At 39.1% G+C, this 22,382-nt stretch overlaps 1 protein-coding gene across 42 annotated transcripts in view; it reads right to left on the reverse strand.

The window, feature by feature from the left end:
- The window catches only part of PTPRD (protein tyrosine phosphatase receptor type D), a 1,096,207-nt gene that overhangs the window by 584,637 nt on the left and 489,188 nt on the right, over positions 1 to 22,382 (reverse strand). For all 42 annotated transcript variants that reach the window (XM_072152314.1, XM_072152279.1, XM_072152402.1 and 39 more), the window contains one exon: positions 5,490 to 5,528. The gene's annotated coding sequence lies outside the window, so the exon portion shown is untranslated. The remainder of the gene's footprint in view (positions 1 to 5,489; positions 5,529 to 22,382) is intronic.

The following is a 22,382-nucleotide window of genomic DNA, read 5'->3' on the forward strand; positions in this document are numbered from 1 at the left end:
TATGACTGTGCGACCTTTTGATCACTTTTTATAGAATTTTTTCTATTTTTCAAAATGGCAAAAAAATGCCATTTGCGACTTCGGGCGCTATTTTCCGCTACGGGGTTAAACGCAGTGAAAAACGGTTATTATATTTTGATAGATCGGGCATTTTCGGACGCGGCGATACCTAATGTGTTTATGATTTTTACGGTTTATTTATATTTATATCAGTTCTAGGGAAAGGGGGGTGATTTGAATTTTTATGTTTTTTTAATATAATTTTTTTTTTTTTACTTTTTTTTATTTTTTTTTTTCACTATTTTTCAGACTCCCTAGGGTACTTTAACCCTAGGTTGTCTGATTGATCCTACCATATACTGCCATACTACAGTATGGCAGTATATGGGGATTTTGCATACCATCTATTACAATGTGCAGATCGCACATTGTAATAGATGGCCTAAAACATGATAGCCTCGGATCATTGTGTGATCCGAGGTTGTCATGGCAACGGATCGCCGCTCCCCGGTGACGTCACGGGGAGTGACGATCGGAGCCAAGATGGCGGCGCCCACGCGCCGCCGGCTCTTTAATGCCGCCGGCAGCTTTGCCGGCGGCGATCAAAGGGTTAACACCCGCGATCGGTGCAAGCACCGATCGCGGGTGTTAGCGACAGGCATTTGCTTCATTATGAAGCAAATGCCCGGTGAGTATGAAGAGGGCTCAGCCCGTGAGCCCTCTTCATACTCCCCCATGCGCAGTAAGACGTAAGGGTACGTCTTATTGCGCTATGGGGTTAATGACCCGTGATGTCCATCCAAAGTAATGAGGTAAAACATTTAAATTGCTTGGCTTTGATAAAGTACAACAAATCAACCGACCAACACAGAATAATGCTGAGCAGTTCATAAGGAAATTAGAAAATGTAGCATGGGCCTTTGGTTTATACACTTAAGACTCTACTACCAAACATTTTTTCAATTGTCAACAAGACTTGCGTTACAACTATATAATTGAGCATGTTTGTCTGTAAACATCTCTCCTAAGTCTGAAACATGTTTTGTCTACAACCTTAAGGGTACATCGAGCATCTCTGGCTTATCTGTATCTTTGAACAGTATCTTATGTCCTACCCCTATAACACTAGCAGCCATAAACTTGAGACAAGATAACATTTCTAACTTGGTGGCTTATGGTAACATAATATTGTTAAGATCCTAGCTGTTCAAAATGAGAAGTAAGTATGGAACATTTTGATCCGGTGATCTCTGATTGTATTGGTGGGAATGTCCAATTATTAATATCTGAGCAGTTTATTCCTAATGTGATACTACATGTTTATTCACAGCCTCGCTTAATCGGCCATACAATTATTAATGATCTCCTGATACAGAAGGGGAAACATGTTTTGTAGCTTTTTTCGTATCACAAATCTTTCCCCACACCTATCCTAGGAAAGATTTAGGATAATAAGACAAATATCGCAGAATGTCAGAGTGTAGATTAGCTCTTTTAACATGTAGAGAAATCAGGGTAAATGAAGCATAAGCAATATGGGGGAGATCTATCAAGACTCCAGCAGGGCCTGGGAAAGAATTCTGCTATAACTTGTGCTATCCTATAGTTAGTGTCCCACAGTGGGGCAGGAACGCCTCCTACTGGCCCACTCCACAGTCTGGCATGTCCCACTCTATGCCCCTCCATGCCCACTTGCTGTGGAAGAGGCATTGCGGGGGAAATAGTTGCTTTTCCTAGCCTTGCCCCATGAATTTCGACTTTGGAGTACAAGCCTTAATTAATGTTCTCTTATTTAGTTATTGGTAGGATCCGAACCATGTAGATACAATATAAAAGGCTACGTAGAATGTGGAAATTCAGGACTAGGTGTGCCCCAGAATTGTATGAATATTTTTACAGAAATGCAACATTCAAGGGATGTTGTAAAGATGATAGCTCCGCCATGTGATACTAAAGGTAAATTTGTCTACATTTATTTTTTATAAACCAGTGATAAACCAACCACTTCTCAAAACCATCTGATACAACATTTTCATTTTACAACAATTTTGTGAATTTAACTTGGCAAAAATAATAGCAAAAGGCAGAAGAAACCTTGCATTTTGTGTACTACATTCTTCTGGAAGCATGGGACACGTTCTGAAATGCACATTGGTCAATTGGACAATTAGGTGCTTCCACGTGTTTGTGGAAGTGTAAATCCTCCCCTACTTTGTAGAAGAGGATAATGAAAGGTCACAATGCAATCCAAGGTAAACTCTCATATTGGTCAAAGTCATGAGTCCACCATAAGAACACTGAACAACAATGGTGTATTTTGAACGGACTGAAAACCCACCAACATAAAACAGTTAGAGCTGTTTGTATTGAGTATTGATGCATTCAGATATTTAATGCAAAGGTTTACATATTTTTAGTACTCTTAGATATGTGATATTGGATCATTGTCCTCAATAAATAAATGACCAATGTGCCAAATGTGTTTGACTTATTTTACTTGATTTGATTCTCTGTGTAAAAATCTTATGTAGTTTTAAGTAATTTTTGTTAACATATAAAATAGATAGATAGAAAATAGTAGATAGATAGTGATGAGCTAGATTGATAAACATGAGATATACGATTTTGTAGAAAGAAAAACAGGTAAAAAATACAGTAGATAAATAAGGCTGAGCAGGACTGAAATGTACTGTAGCTATGGTGAATAAAAGATCCAATTTTGATAATTCTTTGAGTGCTGCCTTCTATATTGGGGGCTATTTTTGTGTTGTGGTTATTTTTCACTGTCAGTAGACTCTGGAGGCTCTGCGCTATTCTTTTCAGCAATGCTACTGTTTTTTTCTGGATAAAATAGTTGAAGGAAATATTTTAATAATAAACATAACAGAATCACTACTAAAATGTATATAATAATTACTCTGTAAATATATGCTGCATTCTAATATCACATTTTAAGGACACATTTTCATCCTCTGCATTTAGCAACCTACTGCTGACAACAAACTAGTGGCAGGTGTGCTTTACTGTAGGCAGCTGTTTTTTGACATGGATAACTTATTTTCATATTAGTCATGCAACATTTAAACTTCTTGTTGTAAACAGCAAAGAGTTGAATAGAATATAAAAAATATATCTATTTACATGATTGTCAATGTGGGAGTAGTCACTAGAGCGCTACGGACAGGATCCTATGTGTGTATATACCGATATGTCCAGGTATGTCCAGGCTCTTATTTTTTTGTATTAAAATTGCTAAATTATCAATACACATTACTAAACAACACAAATATGCCTTCCGCTCCACAAAATGTACCCTTGCTCTGAAATATATTGCGTGTAACAATATAGAACATTTTTTAGAGTATAGAATAGAGAATATTATAGAGCATATTATTCACATTTCACTAGACATTGGCATGTTGTTTAGAGAAGAAACCACCTATTTATTCTGCACCATGCATACTGCATCAGACAACTTGAACATTCTTTTGTGTGGCAATGAAGTGTCATGTCTTATTGTTCAAAGATGGATTTTGATGGCCTTGAGTAATTTTGTGACAAGTATACAGTAACTCGTTTACTACATATAGTTCCTTTCAAAATTTGAAATCATAAGGAAAATTGCAAGTTCAAAATGGTGGTCCTGATGCCTTTCTAATAGTAAGAAATGTAAAATCTGTTCTCAAAATTCATTCATGTGGACTTGCTCAAAGTTTTCTTTGCAATAAACTGCTAGAACTAGGCCATTGTGTTTTGACAAATATTACTGTTAACATTCATTTCCCTTTTCCTCACATGACTTTATCCTGCTTGGCAGCAGGACATATCTATGAAACCTGCTTTTCTAAACTTACATATTATATGTTTATATTTCTTTATATTGTATACTAGATCATTTCCTACTCTTTATTGTTTCTTAACATTTCCTGGCTTGTACAATGTCCTCGACATAAATTTGAAACCACAAAGGAATGATTTAACATAATCAGAAATTATGTTTATACTTCATTGCATGCAGATAGTTTCTAGGTCTTCCTTCTTAACAAAAGTTTATTGTTGTCACCAGCTCTCTTTATTTCAGCAATTTAAAAAATCGCTTCAAAGCTATGTTATGTTTTAACATATGATGTATATAACATGGGCAAAGCAATCATTGTTATTCATATACTTAGGAACATGCAATATATTCTGCTTATAGATAATTTTTTCTCAATGCTCTCTGATTTTTCATTTTGTTATGCAAAATACACCTTCAGATGTCAATGTTCTCTGACTTCCAAAAACAAGATTTAATAATTCCTGATATCTCTTGCAGATTAAAATGAAGATGTACTTCTTCTTTTCTTCTATGCTAACCATCCAGGCAAAGGTGTCATTTAAAGATCCTGTCCTCTATATTGCATCTGTTATATACCATATGACTACTACATATCAATGCATTGTAATGAATGATTAACCATGTAATTAATAGTTGTGCTGTAAACACCTGTTGGCGAGCCAATGTTACATCATACTGCACTCCTGACTAGAGATGAGCGAGTATACTCGTCCGAGTATACTGCTCGGTCGAGTATTAGCATACTCGGACCGGCTCGTTACTCGGACGAGTATCTCGCCGGCTCGAGATTGAGCAGTAAATTAATAAAATAAATTGAATAAAAGTCTTTTTATTGTAAAAAAAATATTACACATGTTTCCAGATGTTTTACTTGTAAGAACACATTGAACTAACACTATTCTTCACTTTGCAGGTGTTCGCGCGTGTCTCCCGCTAAGTTAGGAGATGTTCGGAACATCTGGAATAGTGTTCTTTCAATGTGTTCTGCACTTAAATGGTCCTGTGTTCACTGTTTTTAATGTTGTAATTCTATTCTTCACTTTGCAGATGTGCGCATGTGTCTTCCAATAGGTTTGGAGATACGCGCGCACATCTGCAAAGTGAAGAATAGAATTAAAACATTAAAAACAGTGAACACAGGACCATTTAAGTGCAGAACACATTGAAAGAGCACTATTCTGCACATTCCAGATGTTCGTGCACATCTCCTAACTTAGCGGGAGACACGCGCGAACACCTGCAAAGTGAAGAATAGTGTTATTTCAATGTGTTCTTACAAGTAAAACATCTGCAAACATCTGGAATTTTTTTTTTTTTTTGCACTGTTCTTTTAATGTTCTGTTTTATTTAAAAAAATGCTCGGGTATCCCATTGACTTCAATGGGGCTCGTTATTCGAGACGAGCACTCGAGCATCTGGAAAAGTTTGTCTCCAATAACGAGCACCCGAGCATTTTAGTTCTCGCTCATCTCTACTCCTGACTTAATTCTCCAGTATCTACATTATTCATAATAAACATACACAGATATGATCAGACAGTATCAAATATCAAAAAACCTAGATGTCTATATCATTTTAAATTCTGTTGTTTTATACTGTAGTCAAAAGTCCAATAAATTCTACTGAAGACAATAAAACCAACTGATCTTACCTGGACATGTAGGTTTAAAGTGCAGAAAAACCCTGAGACCTGGAAATAAAATAAAATTCATTAAATTGAATGGAAGTGTGATATAAAAAAGTTACTTGACAAATCAATACTTAAAGAGTCATTGTAAAGCTTTTTTTTTCCACATATCAATAGCTCTTGGGATGTAAAACAAATTTGCCTATTATCTTTGTTATCTACATGCAGTAATTTATTTGCTGCCATAGCTGCTTCCTCTCCATGTGCTCATATGAATCCGCACTTTGCTTATAGTTTGTTTCTCATTTGGTTTCATGGGAGGGGAAGAGGTGCAGCTTCCTACTCACAGAGGAAGAGGTCATGTGACAGAGCTCTCTCTCTGTATGTAGCAAAGCTGGATGTGTTCAGAACAGTGGATGCAGATGTCTCCTGAATAGAATAGTGAGATACAAGATATCCCCTTTTCCCTATCACTTCCTCCATCCCAGTCTGTGATTCTGCAGAACTTTCTCTCTCTTTGCACCTCATACTGCTCCCTTCCCCCATCTTGTCATCAGCAGTATAAGCTCTGTGCAGATAAGCTTTTAACCCTTAGCGCTCACACAGCAACTTGGATGTTCTATGCTCCTCCATGTGATGGAAGCTGGAAGACTGGTCACCATATAAATCCTTTATGAGCACTGTGTAGTGTTCACTGGATTTACTTGTGGGAAACTAAATTGATTTTATGCTAAATTAATTGAGAGAGAACACAAGGCATCATGGGATCTGTGGGCAAGCTAACTGGCCTCCGCTGAGGCCATAGACTGACAGACATTAGTCTCCGCCCACTTCACCTCTGGTGAGAAAGATTTTTGTCAAACACTTTCAGAACAGAAAATGTCATCACTTTGGAAAGAAAGGGTGAGCAGCACACATTAGACATAGTTATGTTTGTTTTCAAATGGGGAATCACATATAATTTGGTAAAATCACTATAGCTTTACAGTTACGCTTTAAAGCAAGTAATAACTATGTAAACTATAGAAAATGCAATTGCAACATTTCACAGCAAAGAAAACTTTGTTTAACATATTGATTACAATATTCATATAGATTCTAAATACAATATTTCTATAGAATGAGTAAATTTAGGCTTTTAGTAATATTAATACAGTGACATACACTAAATTTATACATATGATGTGCTGATGTAAATTCAGATAAGTGCTTGTTACAAGAATCATGAAATTGTGGAAACAATAAAACTGTAAGTGATGATTGCTGGCTTAGTGTATATCATGTAATGTATACATTTCACTTACTACCTGGAATGCTTTAACTTGTCAATCAGTATAAGTGTTCCAAAGAACAATCATGTGCTTTCCCTCTGTTCTGTTTAATCACTGTCAGTTAAATAACACACTTAGTCAATTCTAGATCCCCCTAGGAAAAGGCAATTACGCTGTTTGCATTCATTGGAGAATCAAAAGTTAAAATTGAATGGACGGTGAAAGTGCAAAAGTTGACGCCTGTGAAGAAACTCTTTTTTTCCCACTTCATGGTAAAATGTTAAAAATAAAATATTCTCATATTTAAACATAAACATACAGCTTAGCAAAGCAACATATTACAGATATTATGTAAAGAGCAACTGTTTCTTAATAAAACATTTCTGCAACACCTAAGTATAAAAAGTGGATTGTTAAAAAGAACATTATTCAAGAAATAACAAAAACCTCAATACATTTTTAAATACCACACTTAAAGGAAGGATTTCCATGCCTTATAATGAACTCCAAATACATTTTTGTCGGCAAAAGTTGGGACGTATGGTGAAGGAATTGGGGGAATCCTTTCCACTAACTAGTTGGTATCAAGCCGTGTATTTATCACACAAGATACTCTCCGCCACAAACCATATTGAGACACTTCGTAAGCTGCAACTAATAAGTTATCTTTCACCATTAGGACTGCTGGATATGTAATGAGAAGACATTCTGTTTTGTTCTTTCTTTCTCTCACTTTTTCCTTTTTTTTGTAAGTTTATCCTCTCTAGGAATGCATACACTGGGATTAAACATATATATATATATATATATATATATATATATATATATATATATATATATGTGTGTGTGTGTATATATGTGTGTATCTATATACCGTGTACATCTTTGAATGATGGTGCATAATAAGTGTAGTGTGGTATTGTTTAAATGTTGTTTGTTTAATATAAAATGTTTTAAAAAAAATCTTTGGGGATAAAAATTTGTTAACGTCTACTGTAAACCCTCCAAACCATTCATGTCTTAGCTATGTCATATTGATTATATTAAGGTTTTCTGGTCCAAAGACCACATTAATGGGTTGAACCAATGTGAGGGGTCCACACTAACATATATATATATATATATATATATATATATAGTGTCAGGATTCAGGGGTAGTGGACCCATGATATAAGCTGACACCTGGGAGAGGAGTCTAAGTAGCACCCGGTTTTCAGCAGAGCCCGCCGAAAAGCAGGTTGGACTTGCTGCGGCGTGGTACCACCAGGTCGCTCCACAAGCACGACTTTGTCCACGATGGTGGCCAAGGCAAGGTGCAGAATCGTTAGGCAGAGACGGAGTCGAGGACAGGAAGAAGGGTAGGACAGGCAGCATGGTATCACAGTTGGGGACGTAACGGAAGGTCAGGATAGGCAGCACAGGAGCAAAGTCAGGAACAGAATCGAGGTCACAATGGGAAATAACTATAAACACACAGGACATAGGAAGAAACCTTTTCTAAGACACAGGGCTCAAAGATCCAGCAGTGGACAAAGGAAGTGGCTGGCAATTTATCAGGGTAGATGGCCGTCCAGTGCCAATTAACGGTACCTGGCCCTTTAATTTAACAGAGCCCTGCACTAGGAGATGGGGACGCATGCGCTGGAGCCAGGTAAGGTAAGTCAGGCTGCAAACTGACTGGGGGCACAGGGAGGCACACGGGTGCGCTTGCGACCCGGGATATGAGTAGCAGGAGCACCCATAATATATATGTACCTACTAAATAGTATTATTTGAAATCATTCTTTGTTCTCCATTTTTGGGTGGTAATGTGAATAAGTAATGTGAATGTTTGACCATAAGTAGGTAGTTGCCTTTTCATTCACTTTCCCTATTACTATAAAACTTAATAGTATTCTGTTTTAAGTAAAAGTTATGTTTATTATTTGTACCCTAAACTTAAATACTTACAAAATATATATCTAGAGATAAAAAGGTTTTTAAATCATCAATCCAATAATAAAATGTACACATTTATTTATTTGCCATAGTTTGTCTATAGTTTGAAATAATTGCAAATGTATTTAAAGTCTGAAATTATTTATGGATATATTTTGAATATTTCTACATATAATTTTCATCCAGCACAATTTCCAGCTATTCACAGACAATTAAAAAATAATCAGCATGATGCAGATTGCCAGAGTTTGCACTGAATTACAAATTTGTACTTGAAATAAATGCTCTGAAGTGAGTATGAAATGGACAGCATTTAAACTATCTTTCTCGATTGTTTAGTTGGATTCACACTGCGTTTGTTGGGTAACATTTAGACAACATGTATTTATGCAGGACATTCTATGCTATAAAAATATAATTAGATGTACTAGTTCTGTGACTCGCTTGTTTTTTTGGCAGTCTGAACAATATTCTAGTGCTAGACTGCTGAGTGAAACTATCACCTGGCTCTTCAGTTTGGTTCTGGACCGGCAAAGATTAACAAACGCTGACTGCCAAAGCTCTGCCCCTTGCATCCAGAAAGTTTCCTGACTAACACAGAAATATCTTCTATTTGTGTCCCTCAACATTTTTCATTTTTAATGCTATTGTTCGCTATTTCTCTATTTCTGGTAATCCAATACTGGCTTACGTTTTGTGACTACCCCTTTGTACTCCGATTTTGTGCTGTATTTACTATCTACTTTGGACCCGGACATCTGGGAGGGAGGAAACCAAGTTGCTGGCCACTGGTTAGGGTGGAGCCAGTAAGAAGGCAGGGACAGTTTGGGGTCCTCATTTTTAGGGTGCACTGTCCTTTTCTGGCCAGTACAACTTGTTTATACTTATGTAGCCTACTTATTTTCATAATTATTTTACTTGTAATTGTTTTCTGCATTTGTGATGATCACATATTTTCTACAAGATAAAACTTCAATAACTGTGCTGTTAGATTGTATAAACCTGTAAGCTCTTTACAAGATCAGGATACATTTTCTTTTCTAGATTCAAAGAATAAAGGTTCCAATTCAATCACAATAAGCAAACATTTTAAAAGACTCAAGGTATTGGTGTGCAAGACATGTATATAAAATTGCACAAATATACAATTGTATTACATATAACCTTTATTGCTGAAAGTGCAATCAACCTATGAAGAAAGACCATCTATCCACACATAGTGATATTGTTCCATTAAAGACACTTAGCTGCACTTCAGCACCAATAAGTGCTATGGGTCCAGCAGTAATTTGGCTTGATGTTCAATGTTGTTATATGGTCATTAATGGTGTGTAATGATAATGATTGCTTTCTTCTTGAGTGAAGTTTGATGAGCTGCACTAAGCTATCCCACTTCAGGTGCTTAGTGCTGCATTAATTCTTGGGCCTAATGGGGTAGCTTAAAAAACTAATTAAATGTATGATATATTTTTTCAGCTATAACCACAAGAAAAACAATGTGGAATTCAATATCCCAACAGTGTTTAAATTTATATTTAACAGTATCTACATAAATTGATTTTGAGGGTGTTTTTTCTTATTAGTACAATTTTCATTAAATTACAATTACCATATTTTTCGGACTATAAGACGCTTCTTCCTATAGGACTCTCCCCAGATTTAGGCTTCCAAAAAAAGGAAAAATATATTTTACTGTGTTCATTTCTTTCACATATTTCTCTACGGTAGGTGGTTCGCTATCTTTCCAATGGCGAGCAATAATGACCCTTGCAAAAGTAAATAATTTACACAAGAGGACTCTCAGGGAGTAAATCTGATGTTGCATTTCAAGGTAGAGTAAAGCTTGTTCTGCGTTTTCTTTGAGAGGTTTCGCAACCATTTGCCCTAACACCTCATATACTGACTTCAAGGATCTCCTGATTTTGAGGCAACCCCAAAAATATGAAACAAGGAGCCCTTGGAACCAGGAACCCTTGGAATTATTGTGTAAATGCAGTCTGGTATAAAATACCAATGCAACATCATCTTAAGAAAATTTTCTACATGTGTTGCGTATCGAAGGGCTATATGCAGAATTCTTATTACTTTCATCCAGACTTATTCCTCATAGGTGCTTTGCAGGTGCTAGGTGCTTCTGAAATTGTTGTGATTTGCTAAATATCATGCAATTAGAAATATATCAATAAAAAGACCCTTTGTTTCCGAGGACAAAAGCTTATAGAGTTTGGGGTCAAAGCTACCTCTTGTTGCATAAGAGATTTAATCACATGTTTCACTCTATGGTAAAGAAATATATTCTTGTTTGGGAGTTCGAATCTCTTTTGTAGATCAGGGAACAACACTATTTTTCATTGAAAATTGGGAGAGCAAAAATATGCCCTTTCCCTCCATGATTCCATAGTGTTTTTCCCTAAGCTCTCCTCGAATAAGTCTACTGATTTAACCACTTACCAGATATTCCCAATGGTGTACTTGTGTGTAGATATTCCCAGCATTTGTATATAGACCCTTGTGAGGGGGGGGGGGGGTGATTTGGTTCCTTGATACAAGGTGCCAGGAATGTGCCATAAGCTAATTTTTAAGTGTGGAACTACATGAATGTGCTTGTTCTGCTTGACCCATGGTATAACTGCCTCAACCTTTCACGACTTCTGTGATCTAGCTAATATTGCAGCCTGGTAATATGCTTTGATGTCTGGGATGCCTATAACTCCACTTGTCCTAACACCTCATATACTGACTTCCAGAATCTCCTGATTTTGGAGCAACCCAAAAAATATGTAACAAGGAGCCCTTGGAACCAGGAACCCTTGGAATTATTGTGTAAATGCAGTCTGGTATAAAATACCAATGCAACATCATCTTAAGAAAATGTTCTACATATGTTGCGTATCGGAAGGCCATATGCAAAATTCTTATTACTTTCATCCAGCCTTATTCCTCATACCTTCCCTTTATCCCTTTCAGAGTATAGCCATTTATCTCACATACTGATGGCCATGTGCCGATAGTACTCATCTCACAGAAACTTTGTGATGAGCAAACATTCTTCATTTTTTCAAATTTTTGCTAAGAACCTATCATTCTGCCCTTCACCTCTATTCAGGTCTATTCCAATCTAATATCCTCTCTCCCTAAGAATTCTAAACAGTTCTTTGCTACTCTTCACTCTTTACTAACACTAAAGGTGCAGCCATGCTGGTTGTCACCTTTTGTAACTGTCTACTAATTGGTCTTCCACTCACTAAACTCTCTCATCTATAATCTATTCTTAATGCAGCAGTCAGGCTTGTCTTTCAGACCAAATTCTACATGGTTGCCTCCAGTCTGTGCCAGTCACTTGTTGCCTATCTTCTTCTGAATACAGTTTACAATAATTACCTTTATTCACAAAACTGACACTGCACAATCCTGCACCTCTCTGCCTCTCTTCTCTCCTCTCAGTCTATTGCCCAACCCATGATCGCCCATCTGCCAGTGATCTTAGATTATTGTATTACTTAATTCAAACTTCCCACTCACATCTCAAGGACTTCTCCCAAACTGAACCAATTCTCTGGAATGCCCTACCTCAGACTATTAGACTAATATCAAACCTACAAAGCTTCAAACATGCTTTTAAAACCCATCTCTTTAGTCAAGCCTGTCACATTCCTTAACTGAAACTCCAACTTTCTTTTAACTAACCCATCTTGTTTACTCCTTCCATCTGTTATCTGGTAAACACCACATATAACCTTCTCTGCAGCCTCTTTTGCTTTGAACTCTGTATATAAGAGGGCCACTGATCACTGATCCTATTGTTCCATATGACTATGTTTTTACTCTGTATTGTCTTATTTTATTTCTACATGTCCCTCATAATTTCTAAAGTGCTACACAATATGATGGCTGAAATAAAGATTATTATTGTTAAATACCATTTTTACTACACAGATATGGCATCAGGACCAGTCTACATAGATACAGGGCAAGAATAATACATTTAAATTGAATTCTAAAATACTTATTGGAAATATCACTTTCTTACACATGAGTGGCAGGTTTGACTATTAACAGTCATTTTCCTTTTTGTGGATATAAAACATGAAAAATGTATGCATCTTTGTTTCATTTTAATAAACTAATATTACTAATAATAGTTTGAAAACTGCCACTGTCTCTCCTGCTGTCAGCTGCAGTGACAGTGCTTGCTGTCTGTTATAGAAAATAGCACTGGTACGGAGGGAGCTGACAACAAAACCACATGCAAGGCAGTTAGGGAAACTGAAATTGTCTTATCAGGCTGTGAAAATGATGATAATGTCTGATTCGCATTGTGAAAAATGAGTGAAATGATGAGGAAAAAGAACAATATTTCTCCTCCGACTGATCATAGTGTTCACTTGACACTTCTCTGACAAATAAGTTATTGATTGTCACTAAAACACCTCCTGACTTCCAAGTTAACGTTACTGAAGAAAAGACAGGGTTGGAAGAAACACTGGAAGGAGCAATATCTTATAGAAGGGCTGCCATAAAACTGCATGTAGCAAGAATTCCCCATAACTTTGAGAAATCATTAATTTTAATCTTATAGACTTAGAAGGTTTGAGCAAGTAACTGTCATAAACCAGGCATCAAACTTGATCACCATGTTGTAAGGCGCATCACTATATTTAGAAAGGCATGGTGCCCTAGTGCAGCAATACACCTCTGCATTTTGGGATAAACACTCTATTAATTTGGAGGTCATTTTTTAAATTTAGGTAAACGGGTGTTTGACATAAAAGAGGGAATTCTAGAAAGGATAATTCATACCCTACCTGAGTGTGCTGGTAATTTTGTGGTATAAAATATGGTGACAGGTTCGTATAAAATAATTTAATTTAGCGTGGACAAAAAGAAAATATGTTTTTCAAAAGATTTTCACCGAACCTGTTGGTTGAACAGTTTCTAATAATACACTGCAGTGCTCCTATGAACACATGCAAAACAGTAAAAAAGGAAGTGATTTATATAACAATAGCAGAGGTCCAGTTAAATACAAAATTTAATTTGTAATTTTCGAAGTTTTAAACTCTGCTTTTCTGGCAGATAGAGATACCACCCAAATAACTTCATAACTAATATTTCCTGAATGTCTGCTTTATGTAAGTTTTTCTTTATGCTTTCTAACATTATTCTAGGATGTTAAGAGGAGTAGAATTGATTGACATTTTTCACATTTTTATAAAAAATCACCAAACCTATATTTACAGGGACCTGCTCAACTTTTTAAGTGACTTTCAGAGGCCTAAATAATGGTTAAAACTACATAAATTACCCCATTATAGAAACTAAACACTTCAATGAAAAACCATGGTTAAGAAGTTTGTTAACCCTTTTTTGGACAGTACAGGCAGACATACGGACCTCTGGATGTTGGTAATTTACTGTACTTTAGCCTTAGGCTACAATGATCGGCTGTAACAGTTATCAATGGTGTCTGCAATTAAGATTTATTGTTAATCCTGGCTCGTATGACAACCCAAAAGTTTTAAAATCCGATTGTCACAGCGACCTAAACTGTACAATCATAAAATATACAGTTCCGACGTACATACAAATTCAACTTAAGAACAAACCTAAAGGACCTATTTTTTAAAGATAGATTACAAAAAATTACAAAAATCTCCACAAAGTTTAATATCCAATGTCTCCCGAGTGAACCGACACCCCATATGTGGTGGTAAACTACTATATGGGCACTTGACAAGATATAGAATGAAAGGAGCGCCATTCAGAGCAGAGCAGATCTTTCCTTTCATTTTTAATATCAGATCAGTGCGAATTCATACGCTGATGGAGTCTCTGGCCTGTTTACCCAACAAAAAAGGCCTGTGATTTGACACTGTTGACACAACATAAGGTATACCACATTAGAAGACCTGCAGGAAAAGGTCCCCTTGATCTGATGTACCTGCTGTGATTGATGTACAGGTACCTGGTCACCCGTGCAAATGTTCTGACACGTTTTACACCTGCTTTGCAGGCAGGGTGAGGTACCATTTTATGATGGAGGTCTCAGGGCTCTCCTGACAACAAGTTGTTTCAGGTTTGGGGTACTTTGGCCTCCTGTTGGGTCTCCTCATATGTGAATAAATGGGCTTTGTTGATTGCCACCCTGTTGTAAATAAGATGTCCCTGTATTTATCAATCTGTTGTTTTAAAGGTTTTTTTTTAAATATCCTTTGATGATCACTGCCTAGTGTGTATAAAATGCTGTGAATTTTCAGTTTCATGCAAAACATTATGTTTGATGAGGAGAACTAGTATTCTCAAAAGCTCACCATCAAATATACTCAGTTAGCCTCAAAATGGTATCGCCTGATTTCTTCACTCTTCTTCTGCTCTCCATGGCTAAGCATGCAGATTGATGGACAAACATTTTACAGTCAGACTCAAAAGGGTTCTGACTGCAGGAGTGATCAAGCAACCCACAGTACTTGGCTAACCCCAGGGATGCCATGAAGAGGATTAGATCATGCTGGTATCCCCTTATACGCTGCAGTCGTTTAAGGGGTTAACACCCGTGAATTGAGGCAGCTCCATTTGTGAGGTTTTGTCAGCTGACCTCTGATTACCTCTGCTGTTCCAGTCTTGTTCCAGAGTATGCATTATACACACGTTATATGTTATTTACTAGTAATTCTCGACTAACTCCTGACTATCAGGGGTTTTGTTATGTCCTAATATTGTATTGTACTGATGTGATAGGAGAAAAATTACATAATCTATTTGTCTGTGTGACCTTGTTTTCAATGCTGAAATTAGATCAAAATGACATAAAATATTTGTACACCAATTCAAAATAACTCCATCAAAGACTTCTTTACAATTACTCTTATGAAAGTATCTCCTCTGGCTCTGCAGCCTCAGCATGAAAAGTTACACTAAAAATCACTTTAAAGACATTTCCTTTTATATAGTTGAAAGGAGTTGTTTAATCTTAGTATATTAATTGTAAGGGGTAAGTAGTTGGGCTTCTCCCATATTTAACCTTATAGTGAAACATTTTAGAAGCTGCATGTTGAGGCCAACTTGCATTTACACAACTTGAATGACAGAAGTTGCTTCCAAAATAAAATGAAATATTTGGCATTTTAATAGTTTAACTTAAACATGTTGCCGCTTTAGGATGTACTTTTATAACATAGAGAATGGCTGATCACGCTTCATGTCCTAATTCTATGTCCTGGACCCGATGACAGTATTCTACTGCTGATAACCCCAAGTAGCAATGATGGTTGTAGCAAGCACTTTTGGTGGGCATCTGCACTATGGTAACCCTGGTATTTGAGCTAAGACCCCAGAGCTGTCCATAGTAAATGCCTGTAAGGCAGTGAGCCAACCTTTGTTTTGCAGGGCCCATGTTAGGGGACCACAAAGTCAGCATTTGCTCAAGGAAGACCCCCTGTCCTATAGGGTCTCACTGCATGTAAAAGTTTTAGGGCATAGCATGTATTGCTCCTTTAATACCAACTGGTTGAATGGCCGGGTGAAGATGCTTATTATTTATGCCTTGCCTATGTATCTATTATCTATCTAGTTATCTATCTACTATGATTTGCCTATTTCCTATCTATATATCTGTCTGTCTAACCAGTTATCTATTTAATACTTAGTTTTTTTTCTATCTATTTATCTATAAATTTAATAAACCTACAAAGCATCACTATTGCAGGGTATTAATATATTCAAGCAATCAAATGATTGCATGTTCATGTCCCATAGAGGGACAATTGAAAGAGTAAAAAAAAATGTTTTTAAATAAAAATTATCTAATAAATTAATTTAAAAAAGCCCCCCAAATCCCATCACATTACACTCACATGTAAAACAAAAAAGTGAAAAACGCAATACAAACCCCACATATAGGTTTTTGCCTACATATTTCAAATCCCATTATAAACAATTATTATCCCCAAACAGTTAACATCTTAAATGTTATTTAGTAACAAATGTGGGTGGTAAAACTATCTGCCTGAAATGAGATAATTTCCAATTGAATATTTAAAATTTTCAAAAGATTTCACCATTTGTTTTTTTTAAATAAATAAATGCAATACTTATCACTACCACTAGTATGAAGTACACATGAGGGACATTTACTCAAGGATCCAGGTACCGTGACTGAATATTTGTTAACCATGGCCTTATTTCTTTTAAAATCAACTCTAAATATATGCTGATGAGCCAGAAGAATTCTGGGTGGTGTTACTGTATTGTAGCTTCACATGTACATGTCTCAACTTTCCACATTGTTCCTTCAGCACCTCCCCCTACATCTATCTGCTATAATCTCACTGCAGCAGAGGAAGGTTCAGTGCACAGTAGAAGGGGATGTGCTCCTTGAACACTGTAAACAGCATCTGAATCTGCAGCATATAGGGGCTCTGGTAACAGCACCAAGAGCCCTTCAGGCTCATTAGCCTAATTTTAAATGTTGATTTTAGAATGAAGGAGGCCATGGATAACAAATATAAGAAGATTACACTGTCACAGCGCCTGGATTTATGAGTAAATGTCCCTGGTTTATCATGCCGGATTTTGATATATTGTATATTGCAGCAAACACTTACTGGTAACACCTTTCAAAAAGATGGCTTTGTGAAGATAGCTGCTCCCCATGATGTCATTGGGGGAAGGGGGTATTCGATAAGTTGCCATGACAGCCTTTAGAAGACCCGTGATTGTCTGTTTTTCACCTATTCATTACAATGTGCCATTTTAAAAAAATATGAATTCTATAAAAAGTGATCAAAAGGTTGTACAGTCCTAAGATTAGAAGCATTGAAAACGTCATCAAAAGTCACAAAAAAAGGAAACATCCTACAGCTCTGTACACCAAAGTATGAAAAAGTTATTAGTGCCAGAAGATGACAAAATATTTTTTGTACATTTTTGTAAATGTATGAAAACATTACAAAACCTTTACAAATTTGGTATCCCCGTGATCGTACTGACCCAAAGAATAAAGTAGACATGTCATTTGGAGCGAACAGTGAAAGACTTAAAATCCAAGCCCACAAGAATATGGCGGAAATAATTTTTTTTTCACCAATTTCACTGCATTTGGAATTTTTTTTCCCACTTCCCAGTACACGGCATGGAATATAAAATACCATCACAATCAACTGCAATTTGTTAAACAGAAAACAAGCCATCAAACAGCTCTGTACATGGAAAGATTAAAAAGTTATAGATTTTTGAAGGTGGGGAGAGAAAAATGGAAAGCAAAAATGAAAAAGGGCCTCGGCGTTAAGGTGTTAATGTATTTTTCATGCAACAATATACAATCGTTGTGTCATATTTATTGATAAAGGACTGGACCATAGGTATTGGGTAGAGATGAGCGAGCACTAAAATGCTCGGGTACTCGTTATTCGAGACGAACTTTTCCCGATGCTCGAGTGCTCGTTTCGAGTAACGAGCCCCATTGAAGTCAATGGGAGACTCGAGCATTTTTCAAGGGGACCAAGGCTCTGCACAGGGAAGCTTGGCCAAACACCTGGGAACCTCAGAAAAGGATGGAAACACCACGGAAATGGACAGGAAACAGCAGGGGCAGCATGCATGGATGCCTCTGAGGCTGCTTAATCGCACCATTATGCCAAAATTATGGGCAACAGCATGGCCATGACAGAGTGACAGAATGAAGCTAGATAGCATCTAAAACATCCAATAATTGACCCTGACACTATAGGGGACGGCATGCAGAGGCAGCGGCAGCAGCGGAAGGCTAGAGAGTGGCATGGCGACATACCCTAAATGGACTCAGGCTTCAAACCAATGGGTAGCAGAGAGGAACCAAAGAAGGTGAGCAAGAAGCGCTCAAATAATATTGGTACATGATAAAAGTTTGCCAGTATATTTTGTGGATTACACAGCAGGGTGGCGACAAAGTTAACATGGAAGCCATGAAAACAATCCAAAATTCTGCCTGACACAGCTCGTTTGATAAGGGGACGATGTATGGAGGCAGTGAACTAGTAGTAGATTAAAGGTACTGCAGTTAAAACTATGTTAGTTGGTTCTTGGCATGGAGCTGGCGCTCCGCTGCCAGGCGAGCTTTCGCCAATCCAAGCCCCTGTCTCTAGGCTACTCCCCAAACAGCACTTCTAAGAACCTTTCGGATAAGATCAAGTGTAGTAGCGTTCTTATAAGTTTGGGATATGGCGGGTGAGGGGAATGTAAACATCTGCGCAAGAAGCGCTGAAATAATATCCGTAAATGAAAAAAGTTTTCCAGTATATTTTGTGGCTTACACAGCAGGGTGGCGACAAAGTTAACAAGTTTGATGTGGAATGCCCTGCAATAGCTCTTGGGCGGTGTGCCTTTTATCACCTAGGCTCAGCAGTTTGAGCACCGCCTGCTGTCGCTTAGCAACGGCACTGCTGCTGTGCCTAGAGCTACCGACTGATGGCGCCATGCCCACGGATGGTAATTCGGAGGAGGAGGAGGTGGAGGAGGGGTGGGAGGATTTGGAGGTATAGTAGGCCTTTGAGACCTGGACCGAGGTAGGCCCCGCAATCCTCTGCGTCGGCAGTATATGACCAGCCCCAGGGTCAGACTCGGTCCCAGCCTGCACCAAGTTAAGTGTAGTAGCGTTCTTATAAGTTTGGGATATGGCGGGTGAGGGGAATGTAAACAGATGCGCAAGAAGCGCATGATGCGCATGGAGCTGGCGCTCCGCTGCTAGGCGAGCTTTCGCCAATCCAAGCCCCTGTCTCTAGGCTACTCCCCAAACAGCACTTCTAAGAACCTTTTGTATAAGATCAAGTGTAGTAGCGTTCTTATAAGTTTAGGATATGGCGGGTGAGGGGAATGTAAACAGATGCGCAAGAAGCGCATGATGCGCATGGAGCTGGCGCTCCGCTGCTAGGCGAGCTTTCGCCAATCCAAGCCCCTGTCTCTAGGCTACTCCCCAAACAGCACTTCTAAGAACCTTTTGTATAAGATCAAGTGTAGTAGCGTTCTTATAAGTTTAGGATATGGCGGGTGAGGGGAATGTAAACAGATGCGCAAGAAGCGCATGATGCGCATGGAGCTGGCGCTCCGCTGCTAGGCGAGCTTTCGCCAATCCAAGCCCCTGTCTCTAGGCTACTCCCCAAACAGCACTTCTAAGAACCTTTTGTATAAGATCAAGTGTAGTAGCGTTCTTATAAGTTTAGGATATGGCGGGTGAGGGGAATGTAAACAGATGCGCAAGAAGCGCTGAAATAATATCCGTAAATGGTAAAAGTTTGCCAGTGTATTTTGTGGATAACACAGCAGGGTGGCGACAAAGTTAACAACTTTGATGTGGAATCCATGAAAACAACCCAAATTTCGGCCTGACAAACCTCGTTTGATAAAGGGACGATGTATGGAGGCAGCTATATGGACGACTTTTGGAGGTAGCAATGGAGACAACGTGTGGAGGCTGCTATGGAGACAATTCAATTTGGATAGTGCCTGTATGTGGCAGTCCAAAAAATTTTTCAAACCAGAGGAGCAGGTAGGTGGCCCTCCAGAAAAATGGAATAGATTGAGTGCCTGTATGTGGCAGTCCAAAAAAATTTTCAAACCAGAGGAGCAGGTAGGTGGCCCTCCAGAAAAATGGAATAGATTGAGTGCCTGTATGTGGCAGTCCAAAAATTTTTTCAAACCAGAGGAGCAGGTAGGTGGCCCTCCAGAAAAATGGAATAGATTGAGTGCCTGTATGTGGCAGTCCCAAAAAATTGTTTAAAACAGAGGACCGGAAAGGTGGCCCTCCAGAAAAATTGAATAGATTGAGTGCCTGTATGTGGCACTCCCAAAAATTGTTTAAAACAGAGGACCGTGTCGGTGGCCCTCCAGAAAAATTAAATGCATAAAGTACTATACCTAGAGCCAGTGGGCCCTGTCAAAAAACAGCCAGTTTCCTCTGCTTTACTGTAGAAAGAGGAGGAGAAGGAGGAAAATGAGGAGGAGGAGGAGTGGATAAATTATTCAGGTTGAGCTTCCTTCACCTGCTGGAGATTTGAAATTAGGAGAAATCCATGCTTTATTCATCTTGATAAGCGTCAGCCTGTCAGCGCTGTCAGTCGACAGGCGTGTACGCTTATCGGTGATGATGCCACCAGCTGCACTGAAAACCCGCTCTGACAAGACGCTAGCGGCAGGGCAGGCAAGAACCTCCAAGGCGTAGAGCGCCAGTTCGTGCCACATGTCCAGCTTTGAAACCCAGTAGTTGTAGGGAGCTGTGTGATCATTTAGGACGATGGTATGGTCAGCTACGTACTCCCTCACCATCTTTCTGTAAAGATCAGCCCTACTCTGCCGAGACTGGGGACAGGTGACAGTGTCTTGCTGGGGTGACATAAAGCTGGCAAAAGCCTTGTAAAGCGTACCCTTGCCAGTGCTGGACAAGCTGCCTGCTCGCCTACTCTCCCTCGCTACTTGTCCCGCAGAACTACGCACTCTGCCGCTAGCGCTGTCAGAAGGGAAATACTGTTTCAGCTTGTGCACCAGGGCCTGCTGGTATTCATGCATTCTCACACTCCTTTCCTCTCCAGGGATGAGAGTGGAAAGATTTTGCTTGTACCGTGGGTCCAGGAGAGTGAACACCCAGTAATCGGTGCTGGAATAAATTCTTTGAACGCGAGGGTCACGGGATAGGCAGCCTAGCATGAAATCTGCCATATGCGCCAGAGTACCAACGCGTAAGAATTCACTCCCCTCACTGGCCTCACTGTCCATTTCCTCCTCCTCCAACTCCTCCAACTCCTCTTCTTCTGCCCATACACGCTCAACAGTGTAGGACTCAACAATGGTCCCCTCTTGTGTCTCGCCAACATTCTCCTCCTCTTCCTCCTCATCCTCCTCCACCTCCACCTCCTCCGATATGCGCTGAGAAACAGACCTAAGGGTGCTTTGGCTATCAACAAGGGAATCTTCTTCCCCTGTCTCTTGTGAGGAGCGCAAAGCTTCCGACTTCATGCTGACCAGAGAGTTTTTCAACAGGCCAAGCAGCGGGATGGTGAGGCTGATGATGGCGGCATCGCCACTGACCATCTGTGTTGACTCCTCAAAGTTACTCAGCACCTGACAGATATCAGACATCCACGTCCACTCCTCATTGTAGACTTGAGGAAGCTGACTGACCTGACTACCAGTTCTGGTGGAAGTTGACATCTGGCAGTCTACAATCGCTCGGCGCTGCTGGTAAACTCTGGATAACATGGTCAGTGTTGAATTCCACCTCGAGGGCACGTCGCACAACAGTCGGTGAGCGGGCAGTTGGAGGCGGCGCTGCGCTGCCCTGAGAGTGGCAGCATCTGTGCTGGACTTCCTGAAATGCGCACAGATGCGGCGCACCTTCGTGAGCAAATCAGACAGATTGGGGTATGTCTTGAGGAAACGCTGAACTATCAGATTTAACACATGGGCCAGGCATGGCACATGTGTCAGTCTGCCGAGTTGCAGAGCCGCCACCAGGTTACGGCCGTTGTCACACACAACCATGCCTGGCTTCAGGTTCAGCGGTGCCAGCCACAGATCAGTCTGCGCCGTGATGCCCTGTAATAGTTCTTGGGCGGTGTGCCTTTTATCGCCTAGGCTCAGCAGTTTGAGCACCGCCTGCTGTCGCTTAGCGACGGCACTGCTGCTGTGCCTAGAGCTACCGACTGATGGCGCCATGCCCACGGATGGTCGTTCGGAGGAG

Source organism: Engystomops pustulosus, chromosome 1 (assembly GCF_040894005.1).
Source record: "Engystomops pustulosus chromosome 1, aEngPut4.maternal, whole genome shotgun sequence".
Classification (NCBI taxonomy): Eukaryota; Metazoa; Chordata; class Amphibia; order Anura; family Leptodactylidae; genus Engystomops; species Engystomops pustulosus.